The sequence below is a fragment of the Ceratotherium simum genome, chromosome 19, assembly GCF_057802395.1.
Source record: "Ceratotherium simum simum isolate JZ-2026a chromosome 19, ASM5780239v1, whole genome shotgun sequence".
Classification (NCBI taxonomy): Eukaryota; Metazoa; Chordata; class Mammalia; order Perissodactyla; family Rhinocerotidae; genus Ceratotherium; species Ceratotherium simum.
In genome coordinates, this window is record NC_141918.1 from 18,635,639 (window position 1) to 18,660,386 (window position 24,748).

The following is a 24,748-nucleotide window of genomic DNA, read 5'->3' on the forward strand; positions in this document are numbered from 1 at the left end:
AAGTGTTTTTCAGTAACAAAGTGGGTTGTCATTTTCTGTACTTGATTGAGAGTAGGTTTGAAAACTAATTATTTTGGTTACCGTGCAAGGCATTCAAAATACGGTCAGTGGTAAAAAGTGTTGGTAAAATGATTTTGGAGTCTTGCTAAACCTTTACAATCTGTAATTGTATCTTATCTTTTTCTCTTTTTTTGCAGTTTTCTAATTCACAATTACTAATAAAGCCCTACTGACAAAATTAATTGAGATTTAAAGCTGTTGTTAAGTGCTGAAACTTCGTATAGTGATAATCGAAGACTGTCAGCTATTTCATTTGAAAATCAAAGTTACAGCTTAAAAATAACATTGAAATAACAATAAAAATAATAAGCTCAATACATTAATAAAACTCATTTACTGTATGCATTGACTGTAACTAAGAAATCCTACAAAATAATATGAATAATGTGGTTAAATCACAGGGCCTACTAAGATCTTATTTTGTCTGAAAATCATATATTACACCATACTTATTTTTCTATACCAGCCTAAGAAATCACATACCTCTGGCATCACTTTCCATAGTAGCTCTTACCTATTCCTTGCATTTATGAGAGCAACACTTAATAGAAAACTTTTTTCCACTATTGAACAAATTTGACTTACTACTATTTCACAGTGCTATCTCTTTCTTCCGTTATTTTGTAACTTTTAGTTTCTTTTTAGCTGAAGATGATATTTCTATTGAGATCTTTATACGAAGAAGAAGACTGAGGGTCAGAGATCTGGAGGAAGACCCCTTCAAACAGAGGGAAGACTTGGGTAAGTATCTGGCTGATTCCAGGAACCAAAAGGACATTGTGACTGAAGAGTAGTAAGTAAGGGACAAAAGAGTAGGAAACGAGATAGGAGAAGTGTTCAGAGGCCTTCAAGGCTAAGGGTGATGGGAAAACAGAGAGTTTACAGCAGGGAGTTGGCGTGATCTGAGTTCTGTTTTTAAAAGGTGGCTGTGATTGCTTTGTGGAGGATGGATAACAAAGAGACAAAAGTGAGAAGCAGGTAGGGGTTATTTCATTATTTTAGGCAAAAGCCATTAATGGCTTGGAATAGGGCATAAGTGGTAAGAATAGAATCTGACAGATTCTATATACATGTTCGATTTGAAGACAATACAGGCTGATGAGGTATTCAACTGGAAAAGGCAGGAAAGAGAACAGGGGCCAATGATAGTTCCTAGAGTTTTTGCTTTCTCCACTTGATGAATCATTATTGTCATTTACAGAGATGAAAAGTTCTGGGCGAGAAACAGGGTTGGAATAAGGAAGGGGAAAATCAAGTGGGTTTTTTGATATGTTAATTTTTGGGTGCTTATCAGACATCAAACCATAGATGTCAAGCATGCAGATGGATACACAAGTCTGGAGTGTAGAAACAGGTTACAAAATCTCCTTCTCAAGTTGAATATCCATCTCTGCCTGGAGACCTTATCAGAATTCTTTGTGAGCCTTTTTAAAATTACAGTCTCCAATTCTCTGAAAGTTTTTCAAGGAAATTATATTCTTTCTCTTCAATTTAGCATTTCTTCACATAAAGAGAGACATTTTAGTGATGATTTGTATTTGTCATGTGAACTTTATAGAAGCAGAAGTTTCTAAAACTCAGAGATCGATAGTAAGAATAAAATGAAGGCTGTGCACTTGTATCTTGATTCAGAGTTTGAGTTTTTCTCTCTGCTCCTTCATATATCCTGAGATATTAATCTTGACTCTTGGTGTGAATATTGAATTATATGGTCAGAAAACAGTGGAGGTCCTTTAAATGTATTTTAACCTTGACAACTAGAGCCTATCCTCGTTTTTCTTCTCAAGAACATTCTTCCTTTGCCTATTTTCTTTCTCTTTTGTACCGTCACTTTTTTTCTGAATTTCTCTCTGGAACATTCTTGCCTTTATAATTCCATGTTCTGTTCTGTTTCAGCTTAAACAAATGAAAAAAAAACAACTTAGTCAAAATCTCTCTAACTAAGAACCCATTTATCTGTTCCCATTTTTACAGCAAAACTCTAGGGATTAATTGTCTAGACAACTCATTACTTTCTACTTGCTCTGCTAAAATTGCTAATCTCCACCACGGTCCACAAAAGCTGTTCGGTCAAGTCCGTCAATGACCTACACATTTCTAACTAAAAAGAAATGTTTCTATTCTGATATCTTTTGATCTCTCAGTAGCACTTTATACATTTGTCCATCCCACCTTTTATAAACTCCTTCTTAACTTTTCATATTAACTTTGGTGACAATATGCAGTCCTGGTTTTCTCCCTAATTTATTGGCCCTTTATTCTCAATATTATTTGCTGATTAAATAAATTATACCACACCTCTAAATGTTAGCGTTCCTTTGAATTATGTCCTGGGTCATTATCTTTTCACTTTATATGCACTGCTCACCAAATCTTACGGCCATCTGTTTGTTGATTACTTTCAAAATTATCTTTCACTCTCTTTTTTTGGTTAGGTGCTATATTTTATTTTATTCGGCTTTTTAAAAACATTTATTTAAATTAAAAAAAAAAAAACAAAAAAACAGTTCACTCATTTCTCCCACTCCCCACCCTCCTCCTCTTGCTCAAGCCAAAGCAATTCTTCTGAACCTCAGACTGGTATATTCAAATTTCTACTTGACATTTCCATTTAATCATCTCAAATTTATTGTGTGCAAAATGGAAGTCTTGATTCTCTTTTTCTCCAAAACCTGTTACTCATTTAGTAAATGGCATCACTGCCCACCAAGTTGCTAAAGCCAGAAATTCAGGGATCACGCTCCATTTATTCCTTTTCCTTACTTCCCTTATTCACTTTTGGTAAATCCTGCCCATTCTATCTCTAAAATGTATCTGATGTCCACTTACTTTCTTCCATTCCTGCTCCTTCAACCCTATTAAAGCCACCATCATTTCTTATGTTGTTATTTCAATGGCTTCTTAAATGATCCATGTGTGCTTACTCTTGCCTCTCTAAAATCCACTTCAAATTTAGGAGCTATAGTGATCTTTAAGAAGAAAAGAACTGATCATATCATTCTGCTGCATGGCTTCCCAATGACCAAGAAGGTCCACTGAATCTAAGCTCTCTCTTCCTTCCATCCTAATCTTATGCCAATGTCTCCTTCACATAGTTCACTCCATTCCACTTTGGCTTTCCACTTCTTAAAGTATGCCAAGTGTCTTCCTGCTTAAATATTTTACTACTCCCTCTTTTTGGAATGTTCAGTCCCAGCCCTTTGCTTGTCTACTCATTCTTCCATTCAAACTTAAAAATCATCTCCTCATTGACTTTTATGATCACCCTATCTAAACAAGGCCTCTGTTCATATTTTCTATCTCAATGTGTTGTTTATTTCTTTTATGACATGGTCGTTAGAAATCTCCTTGAGCTTCAGAGACCATATCTGCCTTGTTCATCTTTACCTCCAATAGTGTCTTGCAGTATGCTATAGACTGAATGTTTGTGTCACCCCAAAATTCATATGTTAAAGCCTAAACCCCAATGGGATGGTATTTGGAGGCAGGGCCTTTAGGGAGACGATTAGGTTGTGAAGATGGAGCTCTCATAAACGAGATTAATGACCTTGTAAGAAAAGATAAGAGAGAGATGGTCTCCCTCTCTGCTTTCTGCCATGTGAGGATACACGAAGATTGCTGCCTGGAAACCAGGAAGTGAGTAAGGCATCTGCCAGTCAGCTTGGATGTATGCTTTCCGTGCCCACTATGTGGGTTTGCCACTCTCCTGAAAACTATTGTTCACCCTTTCCTGCCTTGTTCTGTGCTCAAGGAGGCTTACTCCTACACATTGCATCACTCATGCTCTCTTAATTTCTGGCCTCTGGTTGCGTTTGGTCAGTGGTATCACAGGAAATCAGAGGGTTAGAGGAGAGAAATTTGGAGATATTTATCACTCCTAACAATCTCTGCCCTTGCCTTGCCTCAATTTGAGCAACACCAGTATTATATGTTTGGAATTCTTGATGGACAGCTCTGCTTCTAAGGCTTCAAACTCTCCATGACGCTTCAATAATGTCATTCCCACCCTTTTCCCAGGAGGCCTGTCACTAATGTTCCCACGTACAACCATACCTTGCTGTGTCCCTTAATCCAGGTCACAACTGTGTAGAGAATTGCCTCATAAAAATCTGTTAAATTAATAACTGAGTTTCCTGACAGTACCCTGAGTGTTACCCTAGTGTGTGCAAATCAATGGCCTAAGCATTGTTAGTCATCAAAACATACAAGGACAAAATAATTCCACCTAGTTCTACCATCATGTAAAACTTTTCATTTAGCTGTGTACAGATGTGTTCTCAGTGATTCAACTCTGTCAGTGTCACAGTTTTATAAAGCAGATAGAAATAGAAAGCAATTTACTTTGCTGTTACAATGCTTCATTGCCACTTGGAAAAGGGAAATGTGCTAAATGCAGAATGCTATCTTTCATTGCTCACTTCTGAAAGAATGTTTCCATAATTCTTCTGAAATCAAAATATGTGTCTGTTGAATTAATGTCAGGGATTGAGTGGTAGTGATTCATTTTGTCCTACACAATTTCGGAGAAGATGGGTAAGAAAGAAAGAAAAAACAATTGCTTTTGCATAAGCACTTGACTTAAAGCACAAATGTCAGGCACAAAAAGTTTCGAAAATATATTTATAAGAAACAAGTGGATTTTAGAACGCTGCTGTGCATTGTTTCCATTTAAACTAGCCCTGGATTTTGGGAGATGTAAAAGGCAACATTATTCATTTAAATAGTGTAGAGAGATAGAGAGAGATAGAGATGAGAAATACAGATATATGTATACACACAAAAACACACATATACACCTTATCTTTTACATATTTTTTTGAATTTTAGCATTATAAAAATGTCTTCTATTTATTAACAGCTCTTGGAGAAAACACGTAGAGATTCTTTTGAAAAATATGCATAAATCACACTCTGCTTGGTAGGTACAACTAGCAGGAAGAACTTGAACACATACTATTTCTAAATCTAGATTATTTGAAAAGTAAGTATATCAAAAATTTGACTACAAAAATGAGGATAACAGAGCGATTACAGATAAAGAGAAAACTTTTCTAGAGATTAAGCAGAACAGACACATCTCATTGGACTTGATTTCTATAGAGTGAATGGAATAAAATATTTTTATCCTGATATAATTTTTTCCTAATATCCCAACTTCTTCCTTAAGCTATTGTGAGAGCTTTAATGCCCCCTCTCCAGTGTTAATATCATGAAATTTCATTTATTTAGCGTATACTTATCGAGAGCCTAAAGTGCACTCATAAACTCTGAGATCAATTGGGAGAAATTGATGTCTGCATGGACATCCCTCCTCAAGGAACATTCTGACTAATAGGGAGTTTATCAGTCAGGGTTGTCCAGAAAAACAGAACCAGGAGGAGATAGATGATAGATAGATAGATAGATAGATAGATAGATAGATAGATAGATAGATACATACACACATACATACATACATACATACATACATATAAGTTTTAAGGAATTGGCTTATGCAGTTGTGAGGACTGGCAAATCTGAAATCTGTAGGAGAGGTTGGGAGGTTTAACTGTCAGGCAGGAGCTAATGCTATGGTCTTGAGGCAGAATTTCTTCTTCCCCCAGAAGACTTCAGTTTTGTTCTTAAGGACTTTCATTTGATTGGGTGAGGCCCATCCACATTATCAAAGAAAAGTCCCATTTACCTAAAGCCAATTGATTGTAGATGTTAACCATATGTACAAAATACTTTCACAGTGACATCTAGATTCATGTTTTATTGAATAACTGGGGACTATCACCCAGCCAAGTTTACACATAAAACTAACCATTACATGAGTAAAGACTCTGGTATAATGATAACTGATATTTGGATAGTAATTTAAAGTAAAGTAAAATTAATTTAAAAGCCATTATCATGATTGATCTTTGCAACAGGGTTGTGAGAGAAATATTAACCTTAAATAGTCCAATTTTTTACTTGAGACAAATGGACTTAAAGTAGTATATACAGACCAATTAGGATGCAAGACAGTCTATGAGAAAAAAGATTCAAAAATTATAAATATCTCAGGGAAAACCTCAGAGAGAGAAACAATAAAAAAACATTTTTAAATTATTGCAACTCACTTGTGAACATTTTGAAAGAATCAGCAAGGCTGAGAGCATAGGTTCTCGGGTCAGAAAGACTTGATTCTACTTATTTATTTATTCTTTTATTCATTCCTTCATTTTATTTGGCCTTCCTTGTCTCAGCTTCCTCATCTGTAAAATGCATACAAAGTAGAGTTACCTCATAGGGCTGTTAAAAGTAATAATTAAGGAACTTCATGTAACGTACTGAATGCAGAGCTGAATGTATGTTAAACACATAATATTATCATTGTGGTTACTCTTATTATATTAATCTGTAAGATGAATTCCTTATCAGGTCTGCCCCTTCTATATAGAGAGAATTTTGTTTGCAAGTACTGTTTAGAATCCTCCCAAACTGCTAGATATATAGCCTCCCATCTTTTTTTTTAACTCATGGTGAGGCAGTAACCCCTTTGCACCTAGAACGTTTTCTATGGTTGAAGTTGATGCACAAAATAAAGCATCACCAATTCAGTTGTAATTTTACCTCCCAACTCCTAATGAAGACGTGATTGGGAGAAATATATCTATCCCATTCCAGAATTGATCCAATTCCTTTTTTTTGCATTAACTGATCCTCTTGTTTTGATCCAGGCAATTATGAAGTCACATTATTCCACTGTAAGGGTCTATTCCTTGATTCTTATCTTTTAACATGAATTACAGAAATTCATGCTTCTTGGTCAATGTTTCTTAGCAATAACTACTTCATAGACTTCTGCAATGTTGAAATATAGGAATGGATTGAATTTCCTTTAATTCATTGCTAAGTGCTGTCTTCAGCTGTTTATAGTCCCAGAAATGACTTGTCTCTGAGATTTTTCATGCTCTTTCAGCACTCCTCTCCTACTCTGAAAAGAAACCGGAGTTCATTCTCAGTTATCATCTCTGGACAAGGTTTAAAGCAGATCTTATGAAACCTACATTAACCTTTGGAACTGAGTAAAAACCATATGGTAAAATTGGTTATTTTTTCTTTGACCCTTCTTTGGTCTCTTGCTATAGATTCAAAATATAACCCTTTAAAAACGTAACTAAGAATGTATACATGAAGTACATTAAAACAACAGGAAGAAAAGCATAAGGTCTAAAATACAATTTAAAAAAATCTTCTTAAAAAATAAGAAAATAAAAGTTTAAGGACAAAGTAGGAAAAACTGGTGTATTACACATGATGGATGCATTATTTATATTGTTAGCATTGACAAAATGCAAATTGACATAAATTGAGAAAAACAATGACAAAGAACCTCCTTAAAAAAATAATTTGATAAAGAGTGTAAATAAGCATTTTACACGAGAAAAATTATCAATGTGTAATAATAAATACAAAAATGCTTAAACTCACTTGTAGTGAAAATACAAAATTAAATAATATTAAAATACTACGTTCTGCCTATTGGAAAGATTTGTAGGAATTTATAATTATAAAAAGACTAGAGAAAAACAAACTATTTATAAGAATATTCATCACGATATGATTTGCAATAATACACAATAACAAACAATAAGTTTCCTCAAATATGAAATTGCATAGGTAAATGGCATTCTATACAACATTCAAAGTCGAGTTGTAGAATACTATTTTGTGACTAGAAACAACAAGTTTAGAAAGCAAGCCCAAAAGTAGAATGCGTGGTAATTACAGCATATGTATTTATTCAAAAATGTCAAAAATGCTTTACTCAGTAACATGGAATTATGGGTGAAATTTTTCTGTGTAAACCGATTTTTTTCCAGTAAATGTGAACTGGTTTCCTATTAAATGATACCAGATTACGAAAATGAATGAAAATATACAAAAATGTGTTGGAGGAAGAACATTGCCAAACCTAAAATACAAATTTTTTAGATATAGTAAATAACAATCAAAATTAGAAATGGAATAAAAATAAATATTTCCTCCAGTGACCCTGAATTAGAAAACAAACCTGAAACAAAATGATTTATAATTAGGTTTAATTTTGAGATTTGGTGTGGATTTATGTGAAGCTTTTTTGAGAAGCACAAATTGCATAATAACATTTTACATTTATTTAGTTATGGCAGGAAGTAGAAAGAAAAATAACCAGTTGATATGTAAACAGAATGTGTACTTTGTGCAATACTATGGGATTATTAAGAGTTGGGTATAAACAGGCCTGTGGTCCCCTTCAGAATTGTAATTGTTCATCCATACTGTCTAATGAAGTCTATTGAACTGTACACTAGGGATAATGTATCTGTTTAAAAATGAGTTTCTGATCTTCATGGGTTTTTTTGATCTAAAGAAATTGCAGATTCAAATTCATTATGCATATTTGACCTCTGCCCCATCATTCTAAATGAAAAAGGATATAACGATTGTGTTTTCTCCTGTCAAATAAAATAAAACTGTCATTCTGAACATTAATAAAAACTTCATCTGTTGACTCACTCTTTAGCTAAGTGTTGTGGATGTCTCCTTTTGGTTTTGTCACTTGGCTCTAAAGCCTGTCAATACTTTATTGACTAGAGAATGGAAAGTCAATAGTTTTATTCACCATGACCACTGCGAAAATTTAATGTATCTTCATAATCAGACAACTTAAAAACTAATAGATGTACTAACAATTACTTTAGAAGTTTATTGTTACAAATCCTTAAGATTTTCAAAAAATATTTTCAGTGGAGAACTGTATGTGCACAAGCATCCAAAGATAATTTGCGTTTATTCCTCAGATTAATTGCACTAATAAGCCCATGAAAATCCTAGTTAGTGTAGTGCAATGGCATATTTTATACCCATGAATCAATATTTGACTTGCTATATAAATATCTTACTACAATTTCTTTGAACATGGGAATAGTATAAACTAATCTGTCACTAAAACAAGAAGAGACTATAAAATACTGTAAGAATGAAAGAAAGAAAGAGAAAAAAATGCTCTCTCGGCAGCAGAATGAAATACTTGTGTGGAGTGAAAAATTCCAACTTTTCCTATTTTACCTTATGCTTTTTAATACATCGTGCTATTTAATCTTCTGTCTGGATCAGCGCTTACAAGTCCATTTTGAAGGTCTCTTTGCCGTACTAGATGCTCTCCTATCCAAAGGCATTCTTAGGTCATTAGTTTCATAAGTAACGTTTTTTCAGGTCACTAGGTTCTCAGAGTTCCTTTGTTATGATATATTTTACTTGATATTTCTGTACATGGTCTCTTGATAGACTCCTCTGAGTAAAAGAGCAAAAGAGAATAAAGGGCAAAAGATGTAGGCAGTAACCTAAAGAGCAGTGCCTGAGTGTGTGAAACTCTACTTTATTTGAGCAGATAAAGCACATAGGCCAATTTTATTGTTGTGAGGGGGCATTTTTTAAAGGTGTGCCGCTGCGCATGTGTGTGGGTGTGCAGGTTTGTGTATGTGGATATTGACAAAGGAATTTAGAATATTTCTTTACTTAAATTCTAGTCATAGTTATGAAGAGGTGAAAATTATTGAAAAACAGAAACTGAAGGTGCCATTTTGTGTCCTTAACTATTGGATAAGTACCCTGAACTTTGAATGTATAAATGAAAAGAAAAACATATTATCCTGCATTATAACACTTGTTGATATAAATATAAAACAGGAATACAGAAAGCATTCTGACTGTCTTTTCTGGAGAAGGTGAAATAGAGCATTTAAGTCTTTGAAGAAAGAATTGTATCTGCAAGTTGCTTAAATGCATATGGATATATGGAAAGTCACATTTGTCTCCAAGCTTTTCTTTAACCCCAAGATATGTGAAAAATGCCTATAATTCTGAGAGAACAAATCCACAATGTAGAAACGTGTGAATAGCATCTGGTGTAAAAAGAGCCAAGAGAAAGCTCAAGAGATGAAATCAATGAAAGTCGTTGTGGAAAAGCCAAGAACCAAGTTGCAGGGACATCCCTGCAATGGAAAGCGCATCTAGAGACCATGAGGCAGGAACCGCTGGGGAAGAGACTAAGTTCAGAGCTGTCCAGAGACAGAGTGAGAACATGTTAAACAGAAGTGGGGAAGGTTGAATGAGGTTGGAATCAGGTGGTGAATGTGGTTGTGGCGCTTGTGTTTATGTGGGCAGAGACAGGATGGGATTGGTGTTTTACCCAAAATGTGGATAATAAAAATGTGAAGGGAATTTTCTGAGTGATTTAAGCCCTTTCATATTTATCTCTTTTATATACATAACATAGGCAAAATTTAGGGGGTCAATGGGTGGTAGGCAGTATTTAAATATAACTATAACAATTGCCCATCAAATGGAATAAATTATAATATTTTTCAAAGTATTTATTTAAGCAGAGACTAAAACCAACCATTTTGTGTGGTGTTAACTAAGGAAATAACTGGAATATCTTAGTGGTTTCTTTCAATGCTGAAATTCTATTTTTTAAAACCAGACACACTTTTTAGAGACAGGGCTGATACATGGTGGAGTGGACTTCATTTTGTTAAAATTAAGAAACCTAAACAGTAATCTGTCTAAAACAAAAATTGAACCCTCTTTGTCCTAAGTTGGAGTTTCTGTAAACAAAGGTAGAAGACTTCAAATGCAGTAGTTTTGATTGCTCCAACCCATGGTTACATATTTATATCTGCCATTTATTTGTTTGTTTAATGTTTTACTTATACTCACTCCAATGTGACACACAATCAGGGACCTGCACATATAACCTTTGTACTTCCCATTCTCTTACATGCTAATGGTTTTCTTTTGCAATATCTGAAACTCTTTTCATAAGAGATGCCAGGGAGTTAATTCCCCAGGTTCAGCTCATAACCAACAACAGGTAGGGGTCAATGAACAAATACACTCAGTTTCCCAGTCGTAGAGTGGGACAGCTCTGAGCAGTTTTATATGGCCTCCGAGAAGTCCATTGATTTAGCCCCACTAGCCCAAAGTACAAACTTATATATTAATGTATCCTTCCTTGACTTTCTTCCCTTCCATGTCTCACTTTATTCCTTTTTCAGTGTTTACTTGAACTACCTCATGTAAGAATCACACCTAAGACAACCTCCATTTTCCACAAAGATTTTTGTGATAGCTTATAAGAATACAAATGATCTAATGCAATGAATAGAAATATTGAGTTCCTAAAGTTACAAATTATACCACATAGTTAAAGTAAACTTGAAATTTCAAGCAGGTATTACAGTCACCCATTACAGAGAGAAAGAATAAGTACTGCTATAATTTTTACCAACTACTGAAATCAAAATAATATATTTATTGAAAATCATTACCTTAGGAATTGCCCTCAAAATAATTTTCTTAATATGATTATTAGATATGATCCATTTAAATGTTGGAAGCATAGATAAAGTATTTTAGAATTGTTAACATCAAACCATTTTTATGTAAGAGAAACCTATTTGTTTGTGAAAACAAAACTATGTAATCAATATTTAAGAGGGCCTTTTTTTAAAATATATTATGGAAAATGGGTCATAATTCAGACAATCAGAAAACTTAGTTAAGACATAAGTTATGTGAAGGTATATAAGTATACAGAAATTTGTATCTTCTTTTGTGTACGTGTGAAGAAGTTATTCATGTAGTCTCTGATTCTCAAAATAGTAGTAAAAGTCAGTATTTTCGATAAGATGGAGTAGATGCACTTTTCCATGTTCCTTCCATCAAGTATAGCTAAAAACCATGGACATAGATAATTATATAAAACAAACACAGGAATACTCTGAAATGTGGAAAGAAGGCAGACTGTCTAGGAATCTTTGGACTGGGGAATGGCATGGCGGTGCATTCCCTGGGTTTTCTTTTTGTCTCATATGTCATTAATTCAGTGGTAGAGAAGCTGGCAACTCCAAAACACCAATGAGTAACGACATGAAAAGCCTCAACCAAAACTTTCTCTCTCCAGTTGAAGAACCAGGAAAGGACCCTAGCAAGACAGAAGACATTTAGGTAACTTCCCTACTCTGGCCAAACAACATAGAATAAACTGTGGACCCACTGTATCTCTTGTGAGCAGAGTTTGAATGGGGGCTGAGACTTTTACCTCCAGCCAGCTGTAATGAAGCACCCCTGCCCTGCCACCAGACTTGTATCATAGAAGGCCAGAAGGCTGAATGAAGCACTGGGACTTTCATCACCACTGGATGATAATGAGAACTTCTTTCTCTCCCTCATCCCCATGGTATCAGTGGAGACCGCATGGGAAACTTAGACTTACACCCTCAACCATATGTAACGAGAATCCTTTCCCCTACAGTCTGCTAGAGTAGTGCCAGAGGTGGCCTACTGGAGAGTCAGCATGTTCACCACAGCCCAGAGGTAATGAGCCACATCTCTCACTTGTGGGAGGAAGGGTGCATGTGGAGCGACAGTGAGGCAGCCCTGACCTCCCAGCCAAGGTGGCATCAGTGAAAACCTAGTGTGGAACCTCGCTACACTCTGCCCAGTGGTAGGGAGATGCCTCTTAATTACCTGGGTACAGATGGAGGCTGAGCGGAAAGCCCAGATTTTCACCCTATCTGGCAGGAACGATACGATGCTTTCCTTTCCCTGCTGGCACATGTCGCAAGAGGCCTCCTAAAACACATAGTTTAAGTAAAATTCAGTGTTTAATAGCATAATACCCTGAATGTTCAGGATTTAATTAAAAAAATCACTTGTCACACCAAGAATCACTAAAATCTCAACTTGAATTAGCAAAGGCAATCAACAGATGCCAACACCAAGATTATACAGATATTAGAATTGTATGACAAGGGTATTAAAGAAGCAATCATAAAAATGAACATACAAAAAACAAATTTTGTGTGTGTGTGTGTGAGGAAGATCAACCTTGAACTAACATCTGACACCAATCCTCCTCTTTTTGCCAAGGAAGCTTGGCTCTGGGCTAACATCTGTGCCCATCTTCCTTCACTTTATATGGGACGCTGCCACAGCATGGCTTGACAAGCAGTGCGTTGGTGCGTGCCTGGGATTCGAAACTGTGAACCCTGGGCCGCCAAAGTGGAGAGTGTGCACTTAACCACTGTGCTACCAGGCCGGTCCCCACAAAACAAATTTAAAAAGTAGAAATTCTCAGCAAAGAAATAGAAGATATAAAGGAAAACCAAATGGCAATTTTAGAGCTGGAAAATACAGGAACTGAGAGGAAAAAATAAAACAGATTGGTGGCTGAAGAGCAGAATGGAGAGGATGAAGGAATGAGTGAGTGAACTTAAAGATAGAATAATAGATACAATCCAATCTGAATAATAGAGAGAAAATTGTCTCTCTATTAGAGAGCTTCAGGACCTGTAGACTATAACAAAAGATCTAATCTTCATCTCGTTAGAGCCCCAGGAGAGGAAGAGGGTGGATCTGAAAAAGTATTTGAAGGAAAAATGACTGAAAATTTCCCAAATTTGGCAAAATCTACAGAATTTGTAAATTGACAAATTCAAGAGGCTGAGTGAACCCCTAACAGGATTTTTACTCTCACCTAACCACAATGAGGGGAAATCAAGACATTCTCAGATGAAGTAAAACTAAGAGAATTTGTTGCCAGGAGATCTATGCTGAAAAAAAGGACTAAAGAAAGTTTTAAAACAAAAAATGAATTATAAAAAGAAATATGACAGAGGAAAATACCCAATTTATAAAAGCAAATAAAAAGGTAAAACACCTCCAATGGCTACTCATGGTTCTCAGAATAGAATTAAGTTTCCTTTCCTCAGGCAACAAAGTACTGTTAAGACCATCTCCTTCCCACCTTTGTGGCTTCAGCTTCTGTCCTGTTTCCCTTGCCGGCTATGCTCAGGGCTCACTGGCCTTTTTTCCATTCCTCAAACCTGCCAAGGTCCTTGCTGCCTCTGGGCCTTTGTTCAGGCTGGTCTTTCTGCCTTGATTGCTCCTCCAGCTCCAACACTCCTCCTCCCCAACCACCCGTGCTCATTCTCAGAGAGGAACTTTCCAACCTCGAAGCTAACTATCGCATGCAATTTTTTTCATTGCACCCTGTGCTTTTGCCTCCTAGAACTTACTACAAGGTGTAATTATGTGTCTTTGCATTTTGTGTTTGCCTTCTAGATCGTGTTCTCCGTGATGCTGAGAAGCTCTCATTGCTTCACCACTGTAGCCGTGATGCCTAGTACATGGTTTAGCATTTAATAAATATTTCATGACTGAAAAGAATTTTAATGGTAGAATTTAAGTATTTGGGTATATGGGTATTCAAGGTAAGTTGCTTTCAATTTTTCTATGTTTGCAAATGTTCATAATAAAATGGAAAAAAAACAAACAAAAGAAAGTAAATATTTAAATGAGCATTAACAACTGAGAGCCAGTAGTGTATTCATCACAATTTAGAATTAAATGTTCCTATGAATATACTCAAAAATCAGGAAAGGTCAATAATCCTACAAACAAACTTCTGTTTTTCTTGATAAAATGTTCCACAAGACGATAGAGCATCACAATGATCAATAATGGAATCACTATGCCTGCATCCCTGTTTCTTTTCATATTTTGTAGACTAGACGAGGGAGACCTTATCTGGCAACTCATTAATAAGGTCTACTGTGTGATGGACTATCTAACCATGTAATGAGATGATATTTTAAAAAGATGTATAGACTAGATGTGTCCAATAGAAATGTAATGCAAGTCACATATGTAATTTTATATTTTCTAGTAGCTACATTTAAAAGAATAAAAAGAAGCAGATTAAAGTCTTTTATTTAATAAAATATATCAAAATATAATCATTTCAACATGCAATCAATATAAAAATTTTTAGTGAGGTATCCTATCTTTTTTTAATGCAAAGTATTCAAAAATATAATATGCGTTTTACATTTAAAGCATATCTCAATTCAGGCCTACTACGTTTCAAGTACGCAATAGCCACATCACGCTAGTGCCCACTCTATTGGAAAACACAGGTATAGACAATATGTTCAGTGCGTTTAGAGTGAAACATGACTTACATTCATAGAATGGCTAGTGATCATCAATGCATTCAGAGTTCTTCCATTAGAATAGACATTCAATAATTCTAGTAGCTAAAGAATTCATTGAGTGCAGTTAAATCAAATGAACTCTTTGAAGAACAATACAGGGTCCCAGACTCAAGAGACACTAGGCACCAGGAAACCAGAGGCTTTGTTCCAAATGCTATAAACTTTAAGAGCTAAGCATCCTGAACAATCTCTGACATCATTGTTTATCTACACCCTTTCTTGTGAGTGCCAAAACTTGAAGATCTATGCTCAAAAATCGTTTTTATTATCAGTTCTAAAATTTAGACCTGGGGCCATCCAAAATCATTTAATTTATTAAGCTTATGCTTTTGTGGTGCAATAAGAAATTTACAGTAAGTTTAACATTTTATAGGCTCCTAAAAAGCTTCTTCAGTGTTTGATTTCATATCCTGCTAGGTCAACTTTGCCAAGAGCTCATGTTTGTTTTTTTTTTTTCCCCCACCCTATACTCTGTCAAACTAGAAACTAAGAGGATGGGACCTGTGTTTTCCCAAACTGAGACCAAGAAACATTCTCAATTTCATTTCCTGTAGCTTGTCTTGTCTCTCCATTGGCATAATCTAAATGATGAAAGGGGCCTCATTATTCTTGATTTCTCAAAATCATCATTCATAAACGGCAGGCTTATAATTCAGAATATGCAAATTATTGGTGGGGAAGTGAAGGGCTAGCATGAAACCTAGAAAACAAGTTGCAATTGAACATAACACATCTCTGTTCTGGTAGAGATTGGGCACAACAACTACCAGTCATTTCTCTCTGGCTAGCTTCTTCAGTTTGAGCTGAGCTCTGATCATGTAATTGATGAAAAAGGCAAAAGTAAAAGAAAAGAGCTTGTGATTTTTTGTTTTTGTTTTTGTTTTGTTTTAAGAAATGACAAGAATGTGAGAGAGTGGTATATAATTAGGTAAGATATTTGAGTAGATTGGTGATAGATCCTTGATGGTCTCATAGGCCATGGAGAGTGTATCAGTCCAGGGCCTCCAGTACACAGGCACTGAGATGAAATGAGAAGAGCAGGAGGTTTGGGGGATAACACCTGTGGAAGATAATGGGGATGACGTAGGATTGGATGTAGGATGAGGTAGAACGAGAGCAGTAAAAGATTTCCTAGATTTTTACAAGAGCAATTGGATTAATGATGGTGCCGTTGGATGAGGGGAGAAAGAGAGAGTAGTAGGTTTGGGAGGGAGAAAAAAATTAGCGTTGTCATGCAAAGAGTGAGGTACCATTTCGGTATCCATGTGGAGACGTTGAACAGGCAGTTGGGTATAGGAGTTTGAATCTCAGAGGAGTGGTCTAAGCTGGATGTATTTATTTTGGAAGTCATAGCTTATCAATTACATTTAAAGCCACACGATTGTACAGAATCAATCAACGGGTAAGCGCAGATTAAGAATTAACTTGAAATAATTTAATATTCAGAGTCTTGCAAGGAGAGAACAATCCAGAAAATGAAGTTGAAAAGAAACAAGTGAAGTAAGAGGGAAACCGGTGGAGGGTGGTATTTAAGAAACCACGTGTATTAATCAGAGTTCTCCAGAAAAACAGAACCAATAGGATACATATAGATATATAAGAGGACCTTGGATGTCTGAGGGCAGGAGAAATTGGATGTCCCAGCTCAAGAAGAGAGAATTTGCTCTTCCTCTACTTTTATGTTCTAGTTGGACCCTCAGTGGATTGGATGGTGCCCGCCCACATTATGCAGGGTGGATCTTCTTTACCCAGTCTACTGATTCAAATACTAATCTCTTCCAGAAGCACCCTCACAGACACACCCAGAAATCATGTTCTACCAGCTATCTGGGCATCCCTTAGCCCCAGTCAAACTGGCATATAAAATTAACCACCATACCAAGCGAATAATGCATTTTAAGGAGGAAGCAGTAATCAGCAATGACAAATGCTGTGAGAGGCTTTTGTGAGAAGCCTCTGTTTCTCAGACTACTAAAACCATTTCTTTTAGGACTGCCTTCCAAACTCAATTATTCTCAAAGGTTCAGGGAATAAATTTGGATTTTCACCTCTGGGCCTGCATTGTTAAATACAGCAAAGCACAAAGTTAAGTTACTTTGAGCAAAAACTATATTTATTAGGTTACCAACCTTTAAGACCACAGAAACAAAACCTTAGTTTCCCTACCATTTAATCCTCTCTTTTCTCTTCACTGGACTTTGGATATGGAAGAAGTTACAAAAAAACCTATCTGTTACTGAGAAAAACTATACTGCTCTATTTAGAAGATAGAAAATGCCACAATAAAATGTGTTTTTGACTATTTAAAGAAAGATTTTTCTGCTCTTCTTGCCTCATTTGATGACAAAGGATGTTAGAATGGATGTGACTGAGTACAGGTATGTCCCTTGGTTGTGTAGGGTTTCATAAGTCTCCATGTTTCACTGACGGTACTCCTTGCCCTGTGCATTACACACCACAAGAGAGACTCAGGGGGAGGCTAGGCTTTGAAGGTGACTCATGCCCCATTTCCCATGACAACTGATTCCCATTGTTTTATTGTCCTTCACCTCAGTTATGACTGAACTGTTGTAAATGCCATTCTAGCTTCATAACCCTAGAACTGCTCCAAACCAAAAGATCTTAACTTTTGATATAAGCAAACATTTTGTGGTTTCTGATATTCCTCAGCTATATAATAATTTCTTCAACACATTTTTAACACCTATAACTGACAACCGTCCTCGATAGCATGTAGAAAATCATAGTCATTTTCTCTTGTCACTGCTGTAGCTCTCTTTCCTCTGTACTGCCTTCCTTTCCCTCAATTTCTAGTGTTTCAGAGATCCTTTCCATAGGCAAACTCTGTAGCTACTTCCAGTGTCATACTATATGTGAGTGACCGGGCACATAAGTCTTGTTTATTTATTAGCACTTTATTTTTATTTATTAATTTTTTTGTGAGGAAGATCAGCCCTGAGCTACCATCCGATGCCAATCCTCCTTTCTTTGCTGAGGAAGACTGGCCCTGGGCTAACATCCATGCCCATCTTCCTCTACTTTATATGGGATGCCGCCACAGCATGGCTTGACAAGTGGTGCGTTGGTACACGCCTGGGATCCGATCCTGTGAACCCCTGGCTGCCGAAGCGCAGTGCGTGCACTTACCCGCTACACCACCGGGCCAGCCCCAGCAATTTATTTTTAATGTAAAAATTATGCATTAGCTCAAAAACAATTTCATGAATACAAAAGCATCTTGAATTTTTTAGGAAAGTTACCTTTCCAAAATTTCAAGACACTTCGTTTTGTTCAGGGAAGAAGTAGTGATTTTTACAAGTCAATCACATATATTAGAGCAGTATGACTGTTTTTTTTGTGTGTCGTTCTGGTTCTTAATTTCCCACAGGGCCAAAATGCAGTAAGTGCTCAAGTGGAATGGAGTTGGGGTTGACTACGAAAGACAGGGCTCCTTCCACTTACACACTCACTTCAACAAACTTGAGAGGCAGAAATCAGTTGAAAGATATTTATAATGCATTGCTAATAACACAAAGAGAGCTTGTTCAATGACTTATTTAATATACAATAAAACTTCTCAGATCCTGAGGTTTTGGAAATTTCTAGGGCTCTTCACTTGGTTCTTAAGGAAACCTAATTTTAGCTATTGAACATAAAAATATATGAAATATTTTTTAATATATTACTAAAGAGTATCTTGCATTCAGTTACAAATATATACCCAACTGGGATCATGTTGCTCATCAGATGCACGGTGAGATGTGCCTGCAGCCAGCTGAAGGGGAGAGAACATGGGGCTTCAGAGGGATGTTCCATTGTGGGTGTCACAGAAAACGGTGAGGCAGGAAGAGCCAGAAAGGGACACTGAACAACTCCATGAGAGGACCACTATTTGAACTCTAAGCCTACAAAGAGCATCTCTATTTTTTAGTGTTGCCCAGAGAAACTTCAAGAAAGTTACGACTATACTCTAGTACTTTTGTGGGGCTTAGCCAACTTCCCTCTCTTTCTCCCCAGCCCAATACACAAGACTGGACCTGGAAGATAAAGGAGAGGACAGAAATATCAGAGCCACACCATGCTTCCCCTTTATTCCATGTAATCCAGAAACCCAGCTCAAGTTAGCCCTGAGGGCATGAGAAGTGATGAAGTTTACATCTACTTTGAAATTGAAGCTTTAGATTGCATTTAATAATAGAAAGTAACTAAAAATTTATGGAATCTGTGCATGATATAACTGGATGAGGCAACAAAATGAAATTGGAAAGAGCATTTATTGATTCATTTAGTCACAGTGGCTATTGATTGAGCACCCACCACGTAGCAGACATTGCTCTAGTTGTTGAGGATACACCTGTGAACAAAACAAACAAAATTCCTGCCCTCATGGAGCTTAAATTTAAATTCTATTGAGAGCCTGTTTAAGACACTTATTGGAGAAAATTTAACCAATTCCTATTTGAACTACACCAAAGTGAAACACATCATTAAACTTGTTAAAACCAGTATAAAAGAGTCTCACATTGTAGACTTGAAAAAATTATTCAAGCTGTTTTTGTTCCCAAATATATATTTGCAATAAATCAACTTTTACATAGCACTGCCCTCTGAGAGTTGCTCATTTCTCTATATTGTCTTGATGTATCTGAAGAGGCCATCAGGGAATGCATGGAGGGGCAGGATTTTCAGCTTGTTCTCTGCCCCTAGTATATTAGGGGCCCAAGGATAAATTTTGTCTTTTTTTGTGTGTGTGTGTGAGGAAGATCAGCCCTGATCTAACATCCATGCCACTCCTTCTCTTTTTGCTGAGGAAGACTGGCCCTGAACTAACATCTGTGCCCATCTTCCACCACTTTATATGGGACGCCGCCACAGCATGGCCGGAGAAGCGGTGCATCGGTGTGCGCCTGGGATCTGAACCCGGGCTGCCAGCAACAGAGCGTGTGCACTTAACCACTATGCCATGGGGCTGGCCCCTTTAAGTCTTAAATAGTAACTTTTCCCCTTTTTTTGGCCACCTCAATGAATCATTTAGCAGTACTTCTCTCATAAATACTTAGTGAAATTCATGTGCGAAATAACAAGCCCAAAGTTCTTTTGGAGACATAATTTCCAGAAGCAGTGTATTCCTTTGCTTCTGTATCCCTGTCCCCTGTCTTGGTTCCACTTTACTCAGTTGTGTTTGCATATACCTTAAGCTTATCTAATATTGGTGGGACAGTCAATATTCTTAATTTTTTCTTCCCTGAGTCATTTTGTCTAATTGAAAGGATTTGGTTGTTCCTAGATCCTTAATTGGTCTTTGTCTGAAACGCTTCTATCCATTTTCATGTTTTAGTAATATGTATGAGGTCATGCCCTTAAATCAATCTTTTTTTTCCCCTCAAAAAATTTCTCATTTTTTTATTTTATTGTTTGAAGTCTAAAATTGTCTGGCTTTTCCAAACAATTTGGATTTTAGTAATATGTATGAGGTCATGCCCTTAAATCAATCTTTTTTTTTTCCTTTTATTGTTTGGAGTCTAAAATTGTTTGGCTTTTCCAGCATTGCAAAGCCATGAGTTTCTGGAATCTCTCTAAAACCTTTGCAATTTTCCTTGCAAATTGGCAGACCCTTTCCGAGCTCTTCTCTGTCTCATCAAAGAGAGGTCAATGCAAACAGACACCCAATAATAACATTGTCTTGTACCTTCTCCTCATCCTACAAGTTTATTTCTCATATTATCTGCCTGCAATTACTTCAGGTGACACTTTCACCATTTTTTACCACTGAGCAATGTTGATTGCCATCTTTTAAGCATAGAAAACTGTGCCCCTGCTATCCACTCTTTGGCCTCCAAGCCAAAGCTTACAGACTTTTTTCAAAGAAATATCCTACAATGAATGCCAGGAAGAGGATGGAAAACACTTATACACTTATAGTTAATCTACGTATGAAAGAGCTAACGAGGGGCCTGCTGGGGAAGACAGAGTAAAAGTCCTATGGGCTGAGAACAGAGGAAGGAAAATTTGAGATGGAGAAAATAGGCTCTACGATGTAGGCTGGCATAAAATTGAGTTCAAGCCTACAAGGGATATAACGAGAAATGTTGGAGAGGTAGATATTGCCTCATCTTGAATGTATTTGAGTGATAGAAGTAAAGAATGCATTTTCTTTTATATTAAGTGGTTGACTGTCAAACTTTGTCATAGATGCAAAATTTTTCAGATCTTGAACACTGGATGATAGTTTCAAAGGAGTTTTACATATAAATCACAGGGGTCTCTCTTTCAACTTAAAAAGTCATTGTGATAATATATGGAAGTAACAATACACAGACATAATTCTAATACATAGGTGGTTTATTTTGTTTTACTGTAATCTTGGATTAGATATATATAAGATCTGTCATGTAGATTTAAGGAACTTTTTTCCCTCCACTACAAGGTATCTAGAGAGTCTCGTGTCTTTGTTAATGTCAAAGATACTTTTGAAGTTTAAATGGGAGTAAGGCAAGAAATAAAACTCAATTATTGTATTTTTCTTCTCTCAACCTAAAAAGTTAGTACAAAAGCTACAAAGATTGTATTCTTCTTCTTTTACACCTATCATTTTGATTCACAATCACATTAATTTTCTCTACTTTTCTCCAAAGCAGAAATATAGATGGATGGCCCAGAATGGGAGAGTGGGGAGCAGTTAAAAGCAATTATATGTTTCAAGTTTCCGACACTTGGATTGAAAATTTAAAGAGTTATAGGTCTATTAGATTGAGGAATATATATTAAATATCTGTTTTTAAACTTTATTTATTTATTTATTTATTTATTTATTTATTTATTTATTTATTTTGTGTGTGTGTGTGTGTTTATGTGTGTGTGTGTGAGGAAGATTAGCCCTGAGCTAACATCGGCTGCCAATCCTCTTCTTTCTTTGCTGAGGAAGATTGGCCCTGGGCTAACATCCGTGTCCATCCTCCTCTACTTTATATGGGATGCCGCCACAGCATGGCTCCACAAGCGATGACCCGGTCCACGCCTGGGTTCAGAACCCGCAAACCCTGGGCCGCCAAAGTGGAGCTCACGAACTTAACCCCTACACCACTGAGCCGACCCCTGAACTTTTATTTCAGTGAATTATGTTCGCTCTATTTACCTTTAGACATGTAAAGCACGAGGAATAATGGAAACTAAAATTTGGGACCTGAACTTTGCAGACTATTCTTAATGTATTTTATATTATAGTTCATATGTACTTAGTATGAGAGAAAAGAAGTGATAGAGTAGTTGAAAGAGCCTAGTGCTAAGAGTTAAGAGATCATGATAATTATCCTGCCTCTGACACTAACTATAGCCAGAATTCTAGCAAGTCACTTACCTTTCCAGGTCCTCATTTTCATATCTTAATAAGAAGAAACCGATAATTTTATTAATTTTTATTCTACTCTAAAATTCTATTGCAAAATTAATTTGATTAGTTACATATAACAAAATATTTTTTGTTTTATAATTATTGAAGTCCATAAAACATAAGCTCATTACTATAATTTTCTCCCAGTTAGTAAGCAGAAAGAACATTTGGACTTGAGTGTTCACTCAAGTACATATTCCTTTGAGTCAATTAACATCTCCAAATGTTCTTTCCCTATTTTCTTATCAGTTAACAGGGATAATAATATTATGCATACAGCCATGAAGACAAAATAACAAAATATATACTCATAAACTACAAGGCAAAAATTATTTATTTTCTTTCTTAAAATATGTTTAAAGAAGTAGTATGGCTGTTCAATATTTACTTTTTCTAAGATAAGCAGAAATAGAATCATATTTTAAACATAAGAGTCACACTTAGAGAATGAGAACACCATTTGTAAGAGCATAAGATAGCTGGTTTAAAAACCACAGGGAAGTAGTAAAATAATGATGACCCTAAAATGCTTCCACCAGCTTGTGTTTTGAGGACATCAAAATACAACAATGGAAAGAGATGATCAAAAAAAATCTTCATAAACAATTTTGCTTTTCTTAATTATTATTTCTATCAACACCAACAAGGTATTAAAAAAGATTAAAGAGCACAGTAAATTTCAGATAAATTTTATAAAACAAATAATGATTGGATATTTTAAGAATACTGGGTGTCTAACCAATCATCATTCTGAAAGGAGAAAGGTAGGTAGGTGAATATGTATATGTATATAGATAGACATGTGGCCAAGTTTACACACACACACAAACATACATTCTGATTGTGGGTTTTTTTTTTTAATGTAGTCTATACTGTTTCTGTAAAATGGACAAAATTATTAAGATTTTTGTCTTGAAAGTGTTTGGAAGTTTAATTATTCTAAGTGCTATAATTTTAAAAAGAGTATTGAAAATAGAAGCATTATCTTTCAGGAACTTCTATTTCTCACAATTATTAAGGTATTTTAAGGATTTTTTTTAAGGCAAGCAAGAAGGTTTCTTTTTTCTTTTATTGGCCAGCATGAATTTTATAGCGAAACATGACCCCTCTTGAACAAAGCTTATAAACTCTTTCTAATGCTTATTAAACCCTAAAGAGCTCAAATCGCCATTTCATGGATTTGAACTCTTTTTCTGGTTAATGTCTTAACATTTATTGTCTTGCTCATATGTCCTTTTAGAGTAATAGATCATTCTTCTCTCACTTTCTGACCCCTGTTTTCAATATGGTGCATGTAACAGATAAAGTGAGATAAGATGAGATCTTTCTATTTGCCTCCTAACTTTGTATGGGTGTGTTTCATTTGGCATCAAGTCCTGGGAAATCCATTATGTATTCAATTCAGAAGTCTCTTCTAGTTAAATCAGTAGGAATCGCTGTAATCAAATTTTACCAGTTTCTTTAAACAATTATGGCTTTATAGAACATTTTTTATAAGAGAAGTACCTTGATGAATGCTAAAGGATAACTTGGAAGTAGTGAGTTTGAGTTAAAAGTGATTTTTCAATTAGGGAATGTTTGAAAGCTAGATATAAAAACAAATTGCAAATATCTGCATGAGAATCCAAATTCATGTTATAATTTTTACTTAACCCTTGGGTTTGTAAACCACTGCTAATATATATCATGACGATTCTTAATATTAAAAATAAATATACGTTTAACCACACAAAACCTTTCTAAATAATGTAAAAATTATCATTATAAGGTATAGTTTAAGTTTTGAAAATCAAACTTCAGAGAGAGACTTTAAATTGCTACATCTTTCTACTGTATTTGAGTGTATTTCCAGTAAAGCGGGATGACTTCATCTTTACTGTCAATTAAATACACAATATTTTTTCCTTGCTTTATTTTATTTTATCCTTAATGAATGGTCTTTCAAGTGTTTCATATATTTTTGACTAAATGGACTTATTAATAATTAAATATATCTGTTAATGAAAAGTGGACACAATTTTGCACTATAACATTACAGAAAGAATGTTTAAGGAGGTATCATACAGCATTATTGTTTTAGGAAAAACAGTAAGGTGGCAATAAATAAGTAATGGATTATAATATGGCAAGAAGATTGATTTGCAGTGACTAGAAAGCCAAAGAGTATAAAATTGCTATTTAATGTTGGAGTTTAACCATGATCCATTTCACTTTATACTACAGA

At 35.6% G+C, this 24,748-nt stretch overlaps 1 long non-coding RNA gene across 1 annotated transcript in view; it reads left to right on the forward strand.

Annotated features, from left to right (window-relative positions):
- The window catches only part of LOC147914506 (uncharacterized), a 153,117-nt gene extending 138,767 nt beyond the window's left edge, over positions 1–14,350 (forward strand). Inside the window, exons 2-3 of the long non-coding RNA XR_015555175.1 lie at positions 706–801; positions 14,203–14,350. This is a non-coding gene — a long non-coding RNA (uncharacterized LOC147914506). The remainder of the gene's footprint in view (positions 1–705; positions 802–14,202) is intronic.
- Positions 14,351–24,748: the final 10,398 nt, after the last annotated feature.